Source organism: Pezoporus flaviventris, unplaced genomic scaffold (genome assembly GCF_033815535.1).
Source record: "Pezoporus flaviventris isolate CSIRO_AGI_PZ_B2104156 unplaced genomic scaffold, CSIRO_AGI_Pfla_v1 ptg000213l, whole genome shotgun sequence".
NCBI classification, from domain to species: Eukaryota; Metazoa; Chordata; class Aves; order Psittaciformes; family Psittacidae; genus Pezoporus; species Pezoporus flaviventris.
The window spans coordinates 3,274,504-3,297,391 of NW_026892761.1; the positions used below are offsets into that span (position 1 = coordinate 3,274,504).

Consider the following 22,888-nt stretch of genomic DNA (forward strand, 5'->3'; position numbering starts at 1 on the left):
CAGATCAAAACGTTTATTCTTCGTTGCAGCAGACGAAACACAGGGCTCCTGGGTGGGCATAAGCCAATACACATGAAAATGCACAGCATTTGCAGTTGAAATACACAGTCCTGAATTACAGCTGAGATCAATGGAGGAGGACGATAGAGGTTATCAATCCTGAGTGGTCTCTGATAGGTAGAATTGACTGGCAACTACATAATGACTCAGGCTCAGCCCACCAGTTTAGAGCCCAGGTGATAGATCTGCAGATGCCAGTCATCATAATTTCCTTATCGGCAGCGTTCACATGGCCATTTGTCTTCTGCTACCTGAGTTGCCTTGGTCCGGTTCAAGTGTTTGATCCTCCAAGGTGCGTCTGAGAGATCAATGCACAGCTACAGCTGGTTGAAGGGGACCAAATCCATTGAACAGTTGATTTGGTTCCATTTTACCAGCTTTAGCAAAGCATTTGGCCTCATGGGCTCTGGCCAGCAAAGAGGGGAATTCCTCGGGGTCCTTTCTCTCCCAGCTGCCTGGACCTCTTCTGAACTTGCTGCCTGATGTTGCACTGGTTCAAATGGCTTCACTTTCAGGCAGTCAGGATTAATTTAAGCTTCTTAGAGGCTATGGCTGAAGAGCGGGTCTGAATTAAAGAAGCAAGTTTAATAGCAGTGGAATAGTCTGCAGCAGTAACCACCAGCCTGGAGCATTTTTAAGCCTGATATTTGGCTCCATCTGTTTTGAGAGCCACATTGCTATTACAGTGTGACATAAGTAAAAGCTATTGTTTTAATCCAGATACTTTAATTGTCACCTCCTGCTTTCTTCTTTTCGGGGTTTTATGATGTGCTGTCCTCCTCCGTGCCCTGGGTCTCGGTATCTGAAGTGCCACCCAGCACGCAGCAAGCAGGCAAAGCAGAGATGTCTTTTGCTATGACCAGCCCAGCCTGCAGCCGAGTAACTCAGGGCTGCAGAGCTCTTTTCCCCTTGGGATTCCTCTTGGCAAACAGGAGGGGAAAGGCTGGAATACCTGAAATCCTTTCTAGAGGTTAGCAAACTCTGCCTTCCTACCCTATAGCCTCCCTTGTTTTCTCCTCTGGCATTAAAATCAGTGGTTTCAGCAGTTTTAAGATCTGCTTGAGGCAAGCAATGGTTGTATTTGCCATTGCCAGAAGCCAACAAAAAAGAGGTGGAAAGGTAAAGAAAAACAGGGGAGGGAAATTAAATGAATCCCCCCACTTTGCTTTCTTGCAATCTCATAATCAGGCAATTTGCCCCCAAACACCAAAAGCTCCTGCCCCGCTGCGCAATGGTTGGTGTTGCAGCACTGGGGAGCTGGTTTCCCCCTGCAGCACCAACACCCCACTGCCAGAAACAACTCAAGTAAATCGAATTTACAAAATCACAGCCACTCCGACCATTCCTGCAGTGGGAGCCAATAAAGTCAGGCCTTTCCCTGCCAACCGAGAGCCATGCTCAGATATTGCACACTGCCATGTGCATAACCTATTTAAAGAATTTACATGCGTCATAAGGCACAGGTGACTTTTTCCCCCTTTTTCCTTGTAGCCCACCATGCTGGAAGATGATATTAGGAAAAAGCACCTGAGCTTGCAATCACTGCTCACAGAAATACTGCAATTGGGCCAGCGTTACTGCTCCCCAAGAAACACAGGCTTTGCATCGAAACACTAAGTGCTGCAGATCACTCAACTGCCCAAACATGTTACTCTAAGCTTCTAAGCTGCCTATAAATAAATGGAAAGAGAGACAGAGGGAGAGAGAATAGCTTTTTAAAAAGAGCTCTACAATTAATTTAATCAAGTTATTTTTGGGTACCTTTTCAAGAGACTATCAAGCCAAGGAACTAAATGGAAACTTAAAACCTGGAAGTATTAAATTCATCTTTGTTCAGTAACAGGAGAAAAAGGAAGGTAGTTATCTACCAGCGACTGGGTGGAGGTGGAGGTGGAAGTACCATCGGTGACTGAGGCTGCACTGAACCTGCAAGCTAAACCCTGACAGGCACATGGATTTTGGGTTAGAGTGCACCAAGCTGCTTAAGCATCACCACTGCACACTTCAAATACATCCTGCTCCCAAGTATGCTTGCTCTGTCCCTGTCCTGTTGATGTGGGGACAGAGATTAGAAAGCAGCACTGTGGGAGAGCAGAGTGGGAGTTATACTGAGCATCTTCTGCCAAGGACAAGTGTTGCTCCAGCTCCTCTTTACTTTGGGGAGTGCCCAGGAACACATCTGAAATCAATGCGAGTCGGCGGGGATGTTCTGTGCCGTTTTCTTTAAATCCTGCAGTGAGCTATGGGTGAGGTTTTCCTTTTTAGAAAATTAGGTTTTCTCTTCTGGATGCCATTCATCAAAACTAATGATGTCTCGCTGGTGGTGAGGCCTCCTCAGCAGCTGAGAAAGAGCAGACCACGTTAGGGGATGGAGAGCATTATAACCCACTTGTAGCCTCCCGGCAGGGAGAGCAAAACTCTCCACCAGCTGGGAAACACCAGTCCAGGCTCTGAGGCTGTACAAGCCATCAGAGCAAGATGAATTACAGAGGCTTTGCTCAGATGTGTTCGAAGGTCTGAGCTGTGATGAAGCTCCTGATCTATCCTACGAGGCAGTGCTCATGCTCTGAATGCCTGTGGAGCCCCAACCCTGTGAAATGCGGGGGTACAGGGCTCAGTGCTGCCAGGTTCAGCAGGCAGGATCTGCCCAGCCCTAGCAGCCAGGCAGGGGTTAGTGTCACTCTCTCTTCCTGCCTATGCTGATGTTGTAGGAGCAGCCTGCAACAGCACCATGTCCTGGATTCAAAAACTCAACCATTGACACCCCCAAATGTAGCTCTGCTGTCCAAAGGGAAGCCACATCTAGGCATTTCCTCATGAAACTGGGTCTGACATTGGGAAGGTCCTTTCTGGACCCCAGGTCAGGATCAGGTGCTGGTGCCACCCTTCACAGGACCCTGCTCGTACCCCTGCCTGCCTTTTGCACAGGCACATCCCCGAGTTGAGCGAAGTCCATGCATGCTGCAGGACGGCACTGAAGAGCCACGGGCACATTGAGCAAGTGATGTGTTAGAGGCAAATCAAAACCAGAACAACAAATCAAACCTGTGCATCGCTTTTCCCTCTCTGTTGGCCATTGCCTAGTGCCTCTGGTTTGCTTTTGTCCCTAGGGTCAGCTACACTGTTAACAATAACAGGCATGAGAACAGGCAAAAGCCCCGCATCACCAAACCACTACCACGGCAAGTAGGATCAGCAGTAGGCAACGTAAGAGGATTTGCTCTATTGAAGATGTTTCCACTTTAGCCTCAATATTCTAATAAAGATGTATTATGGACAGTCCAGAAAAGCCAAAGAATTTGTCAGCATTTGTCGATATTCCTAATGAAGCAGAAGATTCAACATGCAATAGAATTAGCCTACAATGAACCCTTGCATAGGGTCCATCCTTCTGAGTCCAGAAATCTCCTGCCTATTTCAGTCCGATACCCTTTTGAGAAATGAGCATCCCTTGAAGTCATTATCATTATAAGCTAAAAGGCCAAATGAGACAAAGTACCGTTGCTCTTCATCTGAATAAACAAATCATTTTTAGATCAAATGCATTAACAATTTATCATTCTAAAATCCAATCAAAAGGAAAAAACAACAATACAGAAAATTGATTTCCTACAGCTTTATCTTAATGAAGTGTACATTCCCTTCGTAATTAGCTTTGGAAGGTTTTTTCCCTTTTCCTCAAGCTAATGTGTTATTTGATTTCCATCCAAACATGACTAAATCGGAGGAAATTTCCCCCAGATGAAGTGGTTTCTGATAATACAGGAAGATGTCTACTCACTCACATTGCTACCTTTTCTACCAAACAGCCATACTTGTACTGCAGATGATTCAACTTTATTGCATGGTGTCTTTGCGTGGATGCTTAAATCAATGCCACAGTCGTTGTATTCTGCACAATGTGCCATTTGCAAACCAGAAAATACAACCTCGCCCCTTTTATCCTTTTCCTTACAGACATCAAATACTAATTTAACTTATATTATTGCAGGGGAAAAGTGGACCGTGTTTTATTAACATCTCTAAAATTATAGATATTCAACCCCAAAAAGTCGACTCCAGACAAGGCTCGAGAGTCTTCCGCTTGGATTTTATTTGACTTAATTAAAAAGCACTCAGTTCCTTTGTGCACTAAAGTAGTTGCTGACATTGCAGTAGCCACTCAGTCTTTCAAACCAGAACTATTACCTGAACTTAATAAAGTGTCTATTTAATTTATACACCCCCATGAACTCACCTGTCTCCCACAGACACAATGTGGTGCTTGCTAATGACCAGCAAAGGCAGCAAGTTAACAGCAAACTCCCTGGCACCTCGGGGGAACTTTGCTGCCCCATAACATAATTTCCATCACCTTTTATCTGCCTTCTCTGACATTAATACTGTTATCCATGATCCAATGATCCACTGTGCACTGCTGGAACCACTTTTTGCCAGGCCACCTCTCTGTTCCTCCCCTAAATCTCTCTTTAAAATCTTTTCTTCTTTAAATGATGCTGAACAGAGGGCTATTGCTTTCATCCTGCTTCACTGAGTATTTGCTGAAATGCAATAGCTAATTTGATAGTCTGGTTTTATTTGGATGTATTGCCGAGGTACACAGCAACATCTAGGATAGAGAATAAAGCCCCAAGCCCTACAATTATCACCTTATTCCTTAGTTACACGGAACACCAAAAGTCACCTTATCAGAATCTTGGCTTTTAATATGAGAATCTCTGCCTTCAACCAAATTCTGGTCCTATGTAAAAGAACAGTCCTATTTCAAGCACAGACCTGGTCTATTCTAGCAGAGCAGAGCACTGATACCTGGAGGGAGCTGCAAATTCTCTGACTCCATGCAGGATCTAGATGGACCCTCCATTTGCCTGAAACACAGCAAATCTTCAGGAGCAGCACCTCCTGAAACTGGTGGTAACAGTTGTAGGATTGGGTATTTGGGGGTTTTAACTCACACCCTCCAAAGAGAACAAAGCTGTTCTCTAATACAGTTTGTGCATTTTACGGACCGAACAATTAAAGAGGTTTTAAAACATGTGCTGACTGCATGATTCCATACAGGGCCGTGTACTCAGCGTTTTTAAACAGCAACTGATACGAGATACCACTTAATAGTACAAAACACCAGCAGTCCCGTTAAAATCAATAGAAAATTAGGTGCTATGAAAATGCAATATGTGTCCAATTAGTTATAATTGGAGCAAATGGTGGTGCAGATAAACTCCTGGAAAAAGACTTATTTGGCCAGAGCACTACCTGCCTGCTTTCGGCACGGCACAGCAGCGGCAGCAGCGGGCTCGGCTGTACCCTATAGCATGAAGAATGATCTATCTAATACACTTACGTTAACTGTTATCTAATTACAGAGTTGCTCAGAGCCTGCAGGACTGCCTTGGTGCACCACTGTGCATGGTGAAAAATGATCCTCTGTCACACGGAAACCTCCCTGTTGGACTTGACAAATTATGCCAACAAACCTGCTTAAGAACTAAAAAATCCTTGGACACGGTGACAGGCAGAGAAAGATGCTGTTTTGGGACAGATATTTATTTATGTATCTGGCACGGCTCAAGCACTGTGGCTCAGTCCTGTGGATACTCACTTTTCCCCCTGCCTGTCTGTTGTTATATCAATTTAAACCTCCTTCCCACCGATTATTTTTCAGGCTTCTTTCAACTCCTAAAAACTCAGCTGCATGGCAAAATGGGAACTAGGTTATGCAATTCTAACGCTTTATTTTTAACATCTTTGGTGCAACATATTGGCCTCCTCTTTGTTTCATCTTATGACTAAAGAAAAAGAGCCATATCGCAGCGGCACAAAAGGTACAGCCCCAACCAAGCGACACTCTAGCCCCTTCCTGCCCTTGCGATGGATGGAAGCACATCACTTGTGGTACAGCAAATATTATTGATTTGGAGGGCATTTTTTCATATCAACTCTATGAAATAGCAGTTATTTTACCAAAACTATTGACTCAGAGCTAAGAAGCAATAACTTTCTCTAGGGTTTGTATTCTAGTCCTGCTTTAAGTTATTAATTCAAATTATTAAAGACTTATAGCTACAATAAAAAACCCAACCAACTCCTGTTTACCCAGACCTGAAACCTTTTTGCATCATTGGACACTGTTAAGAGAACTGTTTCTCAAGAAGGGGCAAAGCAAAAGAAGTGGCAGCTATTATTTGTTACGCTGACTCAGACGAACAGTGGAACAAGGAATATTAAGACCCAATCCATAACTTTTGTGGCCGCTCAAAGGACGTATTCCTCCTCGACACTGATAAAAGTTTAATATGTAGTTGCCCAGGTTTTTAATAAACTTGTCAACAAAAGAGCAAGGCAAATTGATGGGGACCTTCCCAGGAATAAATTCAACTTCAAATAGGCCAAATGAGTGTGGAGGACAGGGAGGGGACGGCACACGGCCGACTTTTGCTGGGCTTTGCAAAAACAGTGCAATAGATTTTAGTAGGTGCATCTTATTGTCTCAAAGACAAGGCTTTAGGACAAAGCTAGCTTCATTTAAAGAGACAAAGAGGTGCAGCTCCCCATGCATCACAGCTTGACACCGGTGAGGAAGGGAAGGGGCAAAGCCTGAATAAATACCCCTCTGGTCCTGCCTGCCTCTGCATCCCAGTCCCCATCCCACAGCAGACCTGCTTAGGGACAAGCTGCAGGGTTGCTCCCTGCTTTTGGACCCTAGTCCACTGCTGCACCTATTTCAGGACATCCCCTCCAAGTACCTCCTGCACAGCCATCCCCTCTGCTCAGCCAAACCATCCCTGCTCCATGCTCCATCTTTACCCTTCACATACTCAAGACTGAGCTTAATTCAAGCAAAACATAGTCCTTTTCCACCTCTGTTACAGGAGCTGGATCACACTCCCGCAGTCTACACATACCCTTTGCATATAGGGACCAGCTGTATTGCATCCACATGGACATAAACTACACACACTGTCCACCTTCTGCAAGGTTAGACGTGAAATCACTGCAGGAGATTCATTATTTTCTAATAGCCTCAGCCACGTTGGTACCTTAAATTATTATGACTTGAGGGTTTTTGTTAATTTGTTTACCCGAAGTAAACACAAATATTAAATCAGAGCTTCCAACAATCTCACTGCCAGCAAATTAACCCCCAGATCCCCAGAAGGGAGCACTCATCTCAGCAGCTCCTTACAACACTTCGTTTCCTGCATCATCAGCTCCATCCTGACACCTTCCTTCACTTGCACCTAACAGCTTCAACAAGCAGTGCCTCCAACCCCAGGTCACTTCTCAGATTGGAAGCAGTGCCCCAGCCATCATGGTGAACTTTATTCTTGATTGCCCTTACATCACCAGATTCCTGCTCCCGTGGCTTTATCCGACTCCCCAAATGCCAGGGTTGACTTGCCTATGTAAGGGCTTTGCAGGGATGGCTCCCGTCCTTTACAGCTGCTGGGTGACTTCTGCGGTCAGTGGTCACGAGTCCCACACTTCTTGGCTGCCCAGATGCCACCTAATCCGGTCCCACCAGAAGGGCAGCTGAGAATGAGCACTATTTATAGCAGTTGTTTCCCCTGTCCCCCTGGGCTCATCAGTCTGACCAGGGCTTTTTTAGATAGCGGCACAGGTCCCAGCACAGGCCATATCTGGGCATGGGGAGGCATTTACATGCACAGCCCTGGGCTTCGTGGAAAAAAAAAAGGGGGAAAAGAAAAGGAAAACTCTGCATCTGTTGGAGATGTCAGCTGCTGAGCTTTCCCCGAGCACCAGCACTTGGCTTGCCTCCTGAGCACCACCAGTTCCAACTGCTGAAACCTTTGACTGTTAAATTCTGATTTATTCAAGATAGATCTGTGCCTGGAAGCCTTCCCCTTGTACATATCCACCAGCGGCCTCTGCTCCTCCATACAGACTACTTGGCAAAAATAAAACTAAACCAAGGATACATGCTGATGCTGGTCAAACAGTGCAAGGAAAAACACCCTCAGAGCACCACAGGGCACATCAGTGGTCAGGAGGAGGCAGCCTATGCGATATGCTCCATCTGCATACACAGGTACCCACCGAGGTGCTCACGGGCATGGTGCTGGCATGGCACAACCTCACCTAGAAACACAGCACCGTGCAGTATTGCACCCAGACTGCAGCCCCACGGTGCTGGAGCATCTCATGGACCCCATCGCTCAGCTCACTCCCGCTTGGATACCCCCACATAGACATGGCTCTGCAGCGTCTTGGTTGAGCTCTGGCCTCAGCACCTCACACCCTGCATGCACTTAGAGATGTCAGGGCGTCCAGACAAGTCTTTGCATTTCAACGTGAGCACGGAGGCGGCACAGTGCAGCCAGGCTGTGCCATCTCCCCAAAACACATGCCAGGCGTCACTGTGCAAGCCAATACCAAAGCAGGAAAGTCCTTACAAACCCAGAACAAGCTTGCCCTTCAAGCATCAACCCACTTTGGCCTCCTCCAGCTTTAGTCTTGCAACAGCTTCAAGAACTCCACAGCAAGCACCTACTCTGCCTCTGGGGGAAACTGAGGCAGGGGAAGCTACACGACCCATCTGCAAGCCCAGCAAGCTGGCAGTGGAGCCCGTGCTACGACTCCCATCCTTGGGGGACCAGGCTGCTCTCATTGTGACCCCATGCATCTCACAGCATCGCTGCCCACTCAGCGAAGGTCAAGAGCAACTTCAGCATCAAGCAGCAAACATTTAACCTGGCATCTTCTCCGGGAGGCAATTGCAAGCGCGGTGCTTAAATCAGCCCTGGGCTTTCAGGGGAGGGATCCGAGCTGAGGAGCGAGGATATTTCTCTTGCAAGGAACACACCACCCCCTCGCCCACAGTCACTGCTAAGTGCAAGATGTGGTGAAAGTCTTTAAAAATAGATATATTCCCAAGCAATGCATGCCGCTCGCATCTGGCAGGGCAAGCCTAGCATGGAAGCTCTTTCTTACTGACTAAAAAGAATCATTAACAGCAAGAGGCTCGTGCAACCTTGACTCTCTCCTTCTCTCTTCAGGGCCTTCTCTTGTTCTTGGCCTAAACCAGTCCTGGGAAACACAAGGGAAGCCCTGCCCAGCTAGGCTGGTGTCAAAGGCAGGGAAAGATACTGCAGTGCAGTGCTGATCTCTTCTGCAATCGGACGTGCAGACTAGCCCGAATGCTGAGTCAGCACAATTTCTTTTTTGATTGGTTGATCTGAGCAACATATTTTCAATGTATGCTAAAGGGGCAGCAATTAATACATTTCCCCCCTTTCCCCATCTTTCCAAACCGGTCCGAATCGAATGCACAAATCTCACCCCCAAAGTCACTCTCTGGTCCTAAATATTCTGAGGTTCTTTCATTTTTAATTTAGGGCATAAAAAAAAAAAAAGAAAAAAAAAGAAAAGAAAAGAAATTTGCAATCTAAGCGATGCTCACTTTGATCGACTTGTGCTGCTGCAGCTAAAATATCTGTCCTGCAGGTCAATCTAATCATGCTTAATAGCAGTTTATTCTTCAACACAACATTTTTCACGTTGGGTCGACAGTTTTAAATGAGATTGCTGATGCACCCCTTTACTAATGCTTTTACCAGGGCCAGCACATCCCTTGAAATACTTGTGCAATAAAATGCTTTATTGCTCTTGATGAATGCACTATTAAACTTGAATTGCAAACATACACACACCCCCTCCTCCTTTTTTGTGTGTGTTTTTTTCCAAAAGAGGGTGCTGGAATTTATGGGACCACCTGTCTTCTAATATTAAGTAACAACAGTAATAACAGATCATCAATACAACAAACACGGAAAACTAAGACAAAAGAAACCCGCTGGGGAAAAAACGCATGGATGGCACAAATTTGTCCCTGTGCTCTCGTGTGCACGTGCAAAATATCCATCTTCTACCTGCCGGTGGTTCCGCTTACATGCGGAGAATCCATCTCGAGAACGGCTGGATTTTGTGAGGCATAGAATAGAAAAATTTAACTAATTTGGTCCACTGGATTTATGGCTTTTACAATCCTCAAAGCTCCTGTTCCCGCGCCGGGCACTGCACAGCCCTCGGTTTGTAGGATGGATGGGAGCACCTGAGCATCCCGGTGCTCCCCGCAACAGCACTCAAGGCAGGGAGATGCTCACCAGTTTTTAATGAGCGAAAAGAGAAGTGGCATCATTTTAGCTATCAAATAGAGGGGACTGAGTGCGATGCAACGGTCACAGCTTAAACCTAAAGAGGTGAAAAAGGGAAGAGGAGCTGCCACAACACTGAAGAACGGCGCAAACCAGTTGCTGAAGGCCTCTAGCCATCATCTGCTTCCATTACTACCAACAGCAACGGGCTGCTGTGGCTCGGGAGGGGGGGCTCACATAGACACCCCATTTCATTATTAGCATCATCTACGCCTGGGTTGCTGGGACACGTGCCACAGCAAAGCCTCCCCGCCACCTCCGCTCCCATGCTGTGAGACAGCGCTCAGAATTAGAGCTTTGAAAATATTTACATAAAAAGATAAATCTGAGCACTTAGTGACTTCCTAAAGTTAGCAATTCCATGTGATTAACAAGCGTATTAATTCAGAGAAGGGGGGGAAAGGAGATAAAAATTGCATCAGGAATGCAGGTATCTACCGTAAATCAGACCATGAGCACCTTCGCGAAAGCAACGCGCAGTGGCAAGGGACTTTAAGTAAAACCTGTGCTAAGGAAAGAAAGAAAGGGAAGAAAAGAGAGAGAGAGACATAAAGAGAAGAAAAAGAGAAAGAAAAAAGGAAAGAAAAAGGAAAAAAGGGAAAAAGGAAAAAAAATGAAATAAAAAAGAATGAAACGGAACAAAGATAAAGACAAGCAAAGAAGGTTGGAAAAGAAAGCAGGAAGGAGAAGAAAAAGGAGAAGAGGTAGGGCAAAGGGTCAGCAAGGAAGCGAGTGAGATTTTATATATAAATTATATATAACGTATAATTTTGTGCTGTATCCAGAATGGTGAGATTTGTCCTCATTTTTCATCACGGATTCAAGCTAACATCGGCAATTTACAAAGGAGCAAAACTGCAACCCCGCTTGGGCCCCAGAGCTTCCCTCCTCGGGCTCAGCTCGTTTCCCAGTATCCACCAGCTTCATATCTAAATCTGATAACCCACCAAAGCAGGGCTGGACACACCAGGGCCTATCCTGTGGGGACCTGGTTGTTGAGGACCCTTCCCCATGTAGGGTGACCGAGCTCAGGGGACTCTGCATCCCTGCAATGAAGTCCTAGGAGACTCTGCCGTTGCCAGCCAGCAAAACCCAGACTTCCCAAGGCCCAGCATAACCAGAGCATCATGACACGCAAACAGGATGCTGTGCAAACCAGCCGCTCTCCAGTGCAAACCAAAGCCACCTGGCAAAGGAAAGGCTCCTCCTCTGCTAGGAAAGACTCAGCACTTCCCACACCTCCATCAGCCACGGTATTTACATTAAACAAACAAAAAACCTCTTAATAAATCCCTCCAAATCTCATACACAGGAAATCTTCCTGAGAGCCAGCCTGCCTTTTCAAACCCATATCCACAAGCACCTGCTTACAGTTAAATCCCCTTTGGCATACCTGTAGCAAGTGATGACGGCGCTGAATAGAGCTGGATAAAGACTCCACAAAATCCAACCTTCGAGTCTCGTCCTCTCCCCATGCCTAGGAGAGGGTGCTGTGATGGGTAAGGCTTGGTTAACCTTGGTGCAGGATGTGGAGGCATCACACCTATCAAACGATGCCTCAGGAGCCCGTTAGCCAAATGAAGAGGGCTGTTGCAATTGCTGGGAAATCACCCAAAATCAAAACGCTGCTCTCAGCTGCCCCATGGAGATGGGAAGGTGAGTTTGGGCAGCTGGGGAGCTGCTATCTGGGGAGCTTGGCTTTGCCTGGTGTTACAGGCATCACAGAAGAGTGAGGATGTTTGGGGCTGAAAACTTTAAACCCTCAGATGCGACTCCCACCTGTGTGTTAAAACCCAGCTCCTTTCATCTTGCCTCATTATTGTAGGATCCTGAAAAAACACCCAACTGTTTTACATTGCAAAAGGTTAACAAGGAAAAGCAAAAGCCAGTGAAGGCTTCCAGAACTAAAGGAGCTCGTTTTCTTATTTTCCTTTGGGAAATAAGACCCTTATATCCAAGAGCACTCCTCTGGCTTTAGCTGTGATCTGCAGACTCGCCACACCGATAGGGAAGATCTCCTTGTCTCCAGTTTCAAGCACAAAAAGTTTTAACGTGGGAAAGACTGGAGAAGCGGAATTTGCACGTTAATTCAAAGCTGGAACACTGCACACCCGAGTCACAACTGTTGGATCCTTTTTCTCTCTCTTCTCCTTCCACCTCCATCTCCTTTTGTTTCTCCTCTATTTAAAGATCAGCCAGCTCTGTTTGCTACCTATTGCCCTGGTTTTGAGGTGGGGGGAAAGGGTTGTTGGGGAAGCAGGAAAAAGGAGCGATTGGCCTGCATCCCTGTTAAAACCCAGGAGCGGCCAGCCAGCTTTCCTCTGGCATCGCCTTTCAAAGCCCATGCCGCAGTCAGCATATTGAATATTTAATGTCCTGATGAGCATTTCCACCTGCTGACACAGGCAAAGTGACAGAACAATACACGCGCTGGAACAAGACCATCAACTGACTCCCCACTCGGGCTGCCAGGTCAGGCAGTTAAATAAGAAATAATACCAAATAATGTGTCTGTCTTTCTCCCCTGCTTTGCCCAGGGTCACACATCGCTCCTCTGAGAAGGGTTCCCACCTGAAATACATACTTCTTTACATTCCATAGCTTGCCAGGTTCATATGGGCATATAAAGAAGTATGTCTCTCAAGCAGGTAGTTTCAATATGCGCATTTATATGGTCACAGGAGGAAAAATAACGCTGATTTACAATCTACATCCTGAGAGCGAGTTACGGCTCAGTTTAAACCAGCAGACTTTCCTCCTGCCCAGCCCATGTGCAGACACACACATACACACACATACACCCCCCCAGCTCCTGCTCCTCACTGGTAATTCCAGGCTTTGCCCTCGGCAGGTGATGGATTTTGGTCCCTGGGAAGAGGAACTGGATAATTCACCGGTCACAAAGCAGCAGCGCTCCGGTGGATGCCCTGGCAGGGGCTCTTTGTCACATAAACAGCACAGAGTCAAAGCCAACCTCCCACTCCACCTCAAAAGTAGGTGTTTCATTCAAAATGGTAAACTTTCAGCAATTTAAAAGACTAAAATGTGGTTTAGTGGAAAGGATTTGCTTTATATGCATATAGAGATAATTGCAGACAAAGCCATGTGGGGGAAAGTTGAATACCTAGTATTTCCCAATTGCCTCCAATTGCAATTTGGAAACAAAAAGCCAATTTGTTTTCAGAAAGCTCAAAATCAAATGGTCAGCTACTGATTTACAGACCGACACCGGGAAGGACTGCTCCATTTGCCAGAGTAAGAAAACTCATCAGCCCCAGACAAGCAATTGCTTTCATCAGTAAGTAGAGATTAAAGCATAGGAAGAAGAAAGCATCTTACCTAGCGAATCCAATGATTTTTCCTCTGCTGGTCACTGTGAGTGAGACATTACCTCGCAGATAAGCAAACCCAAAAAGACAGCACATGCCTTTTGGGGAGTTCAGGATATTGGAAAACAAGAAATATTAAGATGCTTCTAATAACTCCTCCGGTAGCTCCACGCTAAAGGGTTTCGGGGATACACCTGCAGACGCACAACGGAAAAGGCAGCCGAAGCAAGGTGCTGGGAGCTCGGACCAAAGTCTCTCTGAGTTATTCCCACAGCCCTGTGGGGTTGCTCGTGCACCCATGGGGCTGGATCCTGCACGCAGCCATGAGCTCTCCCCCTGTCCCTCGCCTCCCCGCAGCAGCGCTGAGCTTTAAAGCTCCTGGAACAATGTGGGCCGAGTGGCAGGGCTGCAAACGCCGCCCGGGCTGAATGGGGGACTATTATAGGCAGGATTTAGGCAGGGAGCGACGGCGGAGGTCACGCCGGGCGCTGCCTGCTCGCTGCCTGCTCGCTCAGCACGGCGGGCAGGGCGAGCTCACCTGCGCCCGCCGCCCCTCGCCGCGATCGATGCCAATTTACAGGCAAATGCGGAATGGCTGCCTTGGTGTTAATGAATTTTACCGTTTCTCACAGGCTTCTAATGAACCCTTTAAAGAGGGTTTAAGTAAACTTAGCAAGTGGCAAACTAAGCACTTTGGAATACCTAATTGCATCGATGCTTTTCCACTGCTTTATAAAATATCACTGCCAGATGGGGAGTAAATATTTCCCTGCTACCCTCTGACTTCTAGCACCACAAAAAAAGCAAAGGCCATGCGGAGCCGGGGTGTAAATCTACTGTTCTCAGCCCCCAAAATGGCTTTACACCACTCATACAACACCAGCAAAAGCTTTGGTCCTGGCTCGCTGCAGCTCTCCCCATTCCCTGAGTTTGTTGGCCTTTTTAACCATCATTATTTGCCTCACTCCAAGGCAAATTTCTACCTTTAGTTTGGATTAAGGGGAAGAGAGATGGAGCTGTGGCACCATTGTAATGCATGACTGCAGTGAAATTAAAGCAAAGAGAGAGCTGAGGAGTGTGAGAGAAAGTCTGAGTGCTTAAGATTCAAAACTAAAACCCAAACCCAACAAAAATCAAAGTGCTGGTGGGGGGTTTTGTGCAGCCAAGGCACTCCATGGCACTGAGTTTCCTTCAGACTGGTAACAGTAGGAGAGCGACTGGACTTCTTGGACCATTAAACACCTGCAACTCATACCCAGTTTGCTTTCATCTAATACATCTGATATAGGCTGTCAAGATCAGTCCCCAACTTCTGCAACGAGTGGGACAGTAACTGCCAGCCACTAAAAGAGCACTATATAAGAGCTAAAGAAAAATGACCTTTTAAAACTGAAGGCAACGCCACAAACCTGGCAGGAAAAGTTCATCCTGGACATTTCAATTTGCCTTGAGGCTCCGCGTGGAAGCTGGTGCTTTCCAGGGTTTGGAAGGAGCAGATAAATGGCGTAATGGTGCTTTTAATGGTGACGCCAGAGGCACCCTGTGGTTCCCATCCTGCAGCTACCACCAGGAGCAAGTGGTGGTGGGTGAACGTCATCCAACGTCCTCGACCCACCCTAGGCTCGCTCCCAGCAGAAAAACCTGGGAAGTAAAATTCCCTGGGGAGAAAAATGGATGGAGACATGGACAGTGCCAAGGCCAAGGGGCAGAGAAAAGGGAAGAGCCTCAGGTATTGTCTGGAGGTGAAGGGGGAGGAGGATGGTGGGAGGAGTGGAAAGCAAGGTGCTGTATATTGTATTATATACCTGCTCTGCTCGAGGTGCTGCTCAGGTCCTGGTGGCAAAGTCAAGCACAAAACTTTGGGGACTTTGGAGAGAGCCTGTGTTTAGGGCTGAGTGCTGGGGAAGGGAGAAACAAGCAGGACCTAGGCAGAGGCATGTGCTTGCCCCAGCACAGCCCTAGGCCAAAGGGCTGGGCTGGGCAGGGGATTCAGTCCTTGAGAGACACTGACACAACCATCGAGAGAAACCCAGCAATTAAACTGGCAGCACAGATCACAGATCTCTGCCTATACAATTACACACTACTGCTGAGTGTACGCTCTCCCCGGCACAGACATAAACCCATACCCATATTCTGAACACAGCCTGGAGATGCTTCTACGTGGATGATACGTTACACCTGCTAATAGATAGCACTTGCATATTACTATGTATAAAATATCCATATGCATGCTATAGAACACACTTAAATCTGTGCGCATGTATGTGTCACAGTATCCATCTCACAATACCGATGCCTATATATTTATGTGACAAGGTATCACCACTATCATGTAAAATATGACCACAGTCAACTCTGAGCTGCAGAAGCTGTAACAGTCAATTGATGTTACACTTCATGTAACCTGAATTCCAAACCCTTGCAGGGAAAACCTAACTTCTCCTCCTCCTATTCCCCTTCTGCTAGTCCACAAACCACATGCCTGTAATTAATGTCCATTTCTCAGCATTTTAACAGTTAATCCCCCCAGCACTGAGATCATTGCAAGTTTAGGCTAAGTTTAACCACATTTCACCCTTTTGCTCTGCCTGGTATTAGCTCATAGCACTAGTTTGTTGCAAATAAATAAATAAAGCCCCAATCCCCCCAGGTGTCATTAGCAGCCTGTGTCTGAATTAGGCATTTAAAGGCCAGTTTAACCTTGCAGAACGGCTGCATGTCAAAGTTCTAACATTTCAGTTCAGATTATTCTAGTGCACTGCTTGCTCTGCAGTTTGTTCGGGTTTGGTTTTGTTGGGGTTTTTTTATATGCAGAGTATGCCACAGCAGAACAAAAAAGAAAGGGGGGGGGGGAGGTCTCTTAACCCATCCCCACATGAAACACACACCCAGCACATCCCTGCACAGACACACACAGGCAACACACACACACACACACACACACACACACACATACATTTGCCAGATGCAAAAGCCCAGATTTAAGTCCCCGGGTAAGTTGGATGGGCGCTTAGTCCTGCATTGGCCAGGAAAAGTGTTTAAAAACAAGCTGAGCTGGGAGCGGTTAAAGGCAAGGCAAGGGAGCAGGAGGAGGAAAAAAAAAAGACATACCAGTTAGGAGCTTCTGTTGCAGCAGAGGACTCACCAGAGCACTAGCTGAAAGCTGAATCAGCTTTCGAGAGTTAGGGATGCATAGAGGAGGGTCATGGAATCACAAGGTAATAATGCGCTTCATGCTGCAGCCGTCAGCCTTCTCCTTATAGCCAATCTCTAATGCAGGAAGGGAGAAAGAGAGCAGGCCCGGGGATGGGATTAGTCCTCACTTGGAGAAGAGAAAAAAAGACCGAAATAATAAAGCCAAGAGTCCCCAGGCAAAGGCTCCCTCCCCATCCCCAGCCCCATCCCCAGCCCTCCACAACTCCGGCCCCGCGGTGCGGCGGAGGCAGCGCGGCGCGGCGGGGGCGAGCGGCGGGGCGGGGGGAGCGCGGCTCCGCGGGGCTCCGCGCAGCGCGGCACGGGTTAAGGAGAAACAACCTTGCCCGCCCGGATTGCAGCACACCTTGATGCGAAAAGGGCTGCGCCTGCAGAAGTGCCTGCGCCCCCCCCCCCCCCCATTCCCCATCCCCATCCTCCTCATCATCATCCTCCTCACACCCACCCCGCATCCAGCCCCCGGGTTGGGGGTCAGGATGGCAAAGGGGGGGGTGCACACCTCGGGGTGTGTGTGGTGGGGGAGAAGGTTGGTGAAGGAGAAGGGGGGGGCAGCGCCGGTCAGAAAGCGAGTCCACCTTTCCAGTGCTTATATACCCAGCGAAGCATCCGAAACACGCACTCCCGGGCGAGTGGCCCCTTCTCCTGCTCTTCCCTCCCTGACCATATTTAGTCAACCACGGCAAAAAATAGCCCGTCAGCTGGAGCCTGCGGAGCAGTATTTGGAGTTCAATCACTCCTCGCAGCCCATTGACTACTGGTCCTGCAGGGTCCTGACTCTGCCTTTTTTTTCCCCTCCTGCTATTTTTAGCTAGGCCAAATACAGCAGGAGCTCATCTTACTACTCTCCACCAGCCCGAGGGTTCGTGGGGCCCTGGCTATGTTTGGTAAGCACCGGCGTTGGGAGACGTGGAGCGGAGACCTTGTCAGTGCCGGAAGACCTTTGGGTCGCACCCAAATTCATGTGTTTCCTCTCCTTTACCTTCTTCCATTTGTTAATTCTTCCTCTGTGGTAGAAAGGTGTCCAGGTGAGAAGGTGGGGAAGAAGCTCAGTGGATCCTGATTTTTGCCTTACATAGGGAAGAGCCAGGATTCAAAGACCTCACGCTGGGGCCAAGTTCCTCACCATAATGTCTTGGGTACCTCGTTGTCCAGCCATGTCTCCAACAGTGTTGAAGGCTGGAATGGTATTGGACTCTTTCCACCCTACATGGGGAGCACTAGGGAGCCCCATCGCCAGCTAAAGAACACCCCTTGTTATGGTGAGTTAAGGCAGGTCACCAACAGAGTGGTGTCTGCTGGGCCTTGGGGTCATGGGAGCTTTCCAGCCTCCAAAGCTTCACCCAGCAGTACACTGAGGAGGGCCAGTTTTGGCAGCACAGGCACTGCCTTTGGCTTGCGCCCAGAAAAGCAGGTGGATGTGCCTAGAAACTTGAGTTAGGCCCCGCTTCAACGTAAAGATGTCAGGACCGCAGAACCCTGAGGAGGTCACCTTGAGAGAGCACGTAAATGATGACATAAGCACCATTGGCTGCATTCAATGCTTATTTGCAGCAGACCTCTATCCTGGAACACCTCCTGGATCCAATGCCCCCTCCTGCCCTAACCACACCAGCTCTCTAATACCATGCCACCTCATCCAGAAGGTCCACATCACCTCCTTGCATCCCAAGAGCACCTCATGTTGATGGACCACTGCCATGGGCAGGCTTTGAGGGACTGGGGCTGGAGGGACCAGTACCTGCCAACACTTGCTTGGATGGTGGATGTGGGGTCAGGGTAGGAACCCCAATGAGGTGCCCAACACCCTCTGTTCCCATCAGCAGTCAATGAATGTGGAACGACACATAATAGAGACACCCAGCCACAGGGTCTGTGCACTGCCACACAGAGACCAGGCAATGCTGATCCCGACGGATACCTCCACTTAGGACATCACGTGAGACTGTCAGGCAACACTCGCCTGAGGGTGTTGTTGGGAGCTGACAGCAAGTCATCTAAGGATGGGAAATGCCTGCAGGAACCACCCCACAGTGCCACGAGGTGGGAAGGGCTCCCAGGACGTCCCAGCAGTGCTTCCCCATGCCCTGATGCCTGAACTCCCCAGCTCCGAGGGCACTGCCAGAAATAGCCACAGCGGCTGATGTGTCTGCTCCCTGTCCTGGGCTGCCTTGGCCCTTGCTCTGTCTGAGCCTGCAGCTCTCCTGAGCCCACACTGGGAACATGGATTTCCTCTGCCCGCCCAGTCCCAAGGACAGGCTGTTCCACACCAGCAGCGCTGTTCAGACAGCCCAGGAACGGGTGTGTGGCAGCAAACCCAGGAAGTCTGGTGTCTCTGAGGTGCCGGCACCATCACTGTAGTGGCCATAACATAGAGCAGTGCTCAGGACACTCTGTCTGACCCCAGGGTACAAACTTGGAACCAGCAGTAAGGAGACACCATGCTTCTCCTCACTCCTCTGCTCCAACGCGGTCCTTGTGACCACCAATGTCCCCTTTGCACCTTCAGGTCATTTCCATGCAGAACAGCCAAGCATTTCCTGCAGTGGCACAAACCACGTCCTTTGGGTTTTAATTCCTTCTCTTTTCCATCACTGCAGGGATGTCCAAGCCTCTCCCCCTCGGGCATCATCCTGGAATTTCAATGCTTTCCTAGACCATGCCCTTTCCCAACTGAAGCCACAAAAGCCCTTCTGCATACTGGTTCACCCCAGGGCCACCCGAATACATCCAGCGGGGGCTTTAGCCAACATATCAGCCAGCACAGGGGTAGTTCGCTGCCTGTTACACTCTTGGGTGCATCTTGTGGGGGGGTTGAGAACCCAAGTGCCAAAAGCGACAAGTTCTCACTCTATTTTCAGCCCCATCCGAAATCACAGAGTCCCCTTGAGGAGCAGCTCCTCATGCTCCAGCAGAACCCACCACCAGCAGCAGGGGAGCTGTTAAGAGCCGCTGCTATCGCAGGCACAATTGTGCCCTTCTTTGGATTGAGTGAGTTGTTATCACATCCCTGACAGGTTCCCTGGGGTTGAGAATCCATCCCGACACCAAGATATGTTGGGAACAGGAGCGAACTATAAACAGAGATGAACCAAAAGCAAATCAGAGATGTGAATGAAGAGATTGTTTAGAGCGCAAACCTGCTCTTTGCACACAGATTTCTTCCCTTCACTAATTGCTTTACACCACACTCACCCTTGAGCTCACAGGGACTGAAATACCTATGTTCCTCTCCCAAAGGCACTGCACTTTTTTATCAGGACCTGGTTTGGAGCCTGCACCATGCCCTAATAACACTGGGAGTTTGGCATGCAGAATGCCGGGAGAGACGAGTCTGAATGTGCAACCACCGCAGCCTGATAGACTTTGCATATATATATATATATATATATATATATATATATATATATATATATATTTACCTACACACATACATATATACACATATACCTATCTACATGTGCATATGTAATAATAACGCACGTGTGCGTGCACATCATCATTCTGCATTAAAGCTCCTTTAACCAAAGAAGCCTGAGGAAGATGCACGGCAGGCTGTAAAACTGAACCAGTTCGAAATGTTATGTGAGAGATTGCAACGCTCCAAACAAAATGCAAGATGTTACTTTAAAAGAAGCAGGCCTGGGCTTTTGAATTTATGTAACCTAAACTGATTTTGTCTGTTTGAAATTGTTGTTGCGTGTGGGGAATCTCAAAGAGGAGAGGAGCAAAGCTGCAGACGTTTCCTTTGGAGTCCAAGATTACAAGCCCCTTTACTTCTCCTTGCAGCTCCAAAGCTGTTAATGGTTTGCTTCATTTTATTAACAGCAGACAAGGAAAAAAAAGAGAGATTCCTCCTCGGAGCATGTGTGAGGTGACAAGTTGGATAATAACAGCTCCTTTGGAAGCTTTTATAGTACATTAGGCAAACATAGTGGATGTTTATAGACTTTTAAAAATGCTGATTATATAAAATTGCATTTTTAGCCTTCTAAAATACCAAGCTACTGTAATATAAATATTTCTAATAATATTAAAAGAAACCCTAAAAACGCAGATTATTGACCCAATTGGAGCATTATTTGTATTGATTTCAGGTTTGCTTTGGGCCAAAATCTGATCTCAAACCAAACAACTGGACAGTACCCCGTGACAAGAGCCAGGTCAACCAGGTTTTCTCCTCCCGCAGATGCTTTGTTTTCCTGGGATGAAGCCAAACTGACCGAGCCCTGCACCCCATTTACCCTCCCTGCATCCTCAACCACCTCCAGCTCCAGGAGCTCTTGGAAAAGCCAAACACCTCCCAGCACCCAGCTGCCCGGCCAGCTTCCCACCTGGCTGGTGGTGAGGAAGCTCATGGTCACCCAGGGGTTGGTTTTTGTCTGTTCTCCATGAGAATTTGTATGAATAATTAATATTTTATTGGCACAGCAGCTTGACTCTGGCTCTCTCCTGTTTCTCACTGATAAGGTTGCTGGGGATGCGCCTTCTCTCTTTTTGGTCTCTTTTTCTTACTTTGCCTCCGAATTCCATCAGTACATGGAATTAGCTTTTGCCAACAGCAGTTGTCTCAACACAGATAAATTCTTGCCAAAAATTAAGGGCTTGACAAATTGGCACATCCCTACCAAAAAAAACAATACCCCAAACAACGAGTGAAATGATGAGTTATTCTTTGGTTTATAAAAGCAAATGTTGGCTTTGTCTTTTATTAATGACTGGGAAAGACCAACTCTGAGCTTTGGAGCTGCCTGCAAAGTCCCCTAAGTCAGTGTGAGATCTGGCTTTTACATCACACCACTGTAACGCCTGTTTGACCCCAAAGAAGGGTGTTTATTTCATCTTCCTGCAGTTAATTTTCTTCCCTTTGGTAATTGAAGCTCAGTTTTTAAATAAAACACATTTTTTCTGTGTGCAAGGTCCCATCTGTCCATTAACTGAGCCCATTCCACATCACTTGGGAAAATCGCAGCCCCACAGACAGACCAAGGGAAGGAGCTGCCAGCAACTCACCCACCAGATGAATGCAGCGATCGCAGCACCATTTTCCAACGTATTTGTGCTTCAAAACACATCTTCTAACCCAGATGCCAGCTCCAGCCTTATCCGCTGTACATGGATATAACATGTCTGTGTGACATACAGTTCATTATGATGCAAAAGGTGCTTTATCCCCGCTCGTCCCAACTTTTGTCCTTTTATTTGGTGTTTCTGGCAAGAGAAAGAAAGAAAATGAAATAGTTTTCAAAAATAATGTCAAACAAAAGCAGTGCTCACTATAGCACAGTAGTAACATCCTTTCCTCTCAAGATCCTAATGTGGGAGACCGCCGTGTTATGCTCTCCCCTTTCTAATAGGGAAACTGAGGTAGAGTCGGGGTTGCTTTGCTGGGGAGCCAGGGCATGGGGCTGCTTCTCTGCATCCTTCCAGTGAGCTCAGCCACCTCTGGGGTTTATCAGCATCCCACTGTTGGTGGATGAAACGGTGACATTAGTGATAACTTAGTCAATACCCACTGTCCAACTTGAGTTCATTCACATGTTGTGGGCTTTTTTTCAGTTCAGCAGCATGGAAGGGTTGGGTTTTTCTTTAACATTCCTGAAGTTGTGAAATACAGCTGTCAGATGCTATTGGAATGATGGAATACAGCTGTTTCACTGGCTGGCTGGGAGATTTCCAGTGTCTCTTATGCAGATATACACAAAACCAGCATGTTGCTTCTGTAGTTTACGTGCATAATACAGAGCTCTTTGTTTTGGCAGATACTCTTCTGAAAACACTCCCCACCTCACCTCCAAACACAAATGGTTTTCACTTATTAGATGGGTTTTTTTCCCTGCATTGTTGGAGCAAAAGTAACAATGGGCAAAAAGGCAGCAGAACAAAAGGTTTTCATAGCGGTCTATCTGTTTAAGTATTTATGAAGCACCAATCTCTCAGGTACCTGGCTCTTACTGTGGTTTTAAAAGATTATTATGCTATCATACTATAAAGCAAAGAACAAAGGCCCACTCATAAATTTAGACAAACCCCCCATATTTTCCCATCTGCGTGATCTCTCTGAAACCTGGGATCTTCTTTTGTGTCAGGGACATTTATGTCTTCTCCGAT

The 22,888-nt window shown here is 47.4% G+C and overlaps 1 long non-coding RNA gene across 12 annotated transcripts in view; it reads right to left on the reverse strand.

The window, feature by feature from the left end:
* The window catches only part of LOC133262696 (uncharacterized), a 53,212-nt gene extending 35,859 nt beyond the window's left edge, over positions 1 to 17,353 (reverse strand). For 6 of the 12 annotated variants that reach the window (XR_009741387.1, XR_009741381.1, XR_009741388.1 and 3 more), the window contains exons 1-2: positions 17,127 to 17,353; positions 16,679 to 16,837 (exon numbers count right to left, since the gene is read on the reverse strand). This is a non-coding gene — a long non-coding RNA (uncharacterized LOC133262696). The other 6 variants (XR_009741386.1, XR_009741382.1, XR_009741380.1 and 3 more) reach the window with 4 other exon arrangements.
* Positions 17,354 to 22,888: the final 5,535 nt, after the last annotated feature.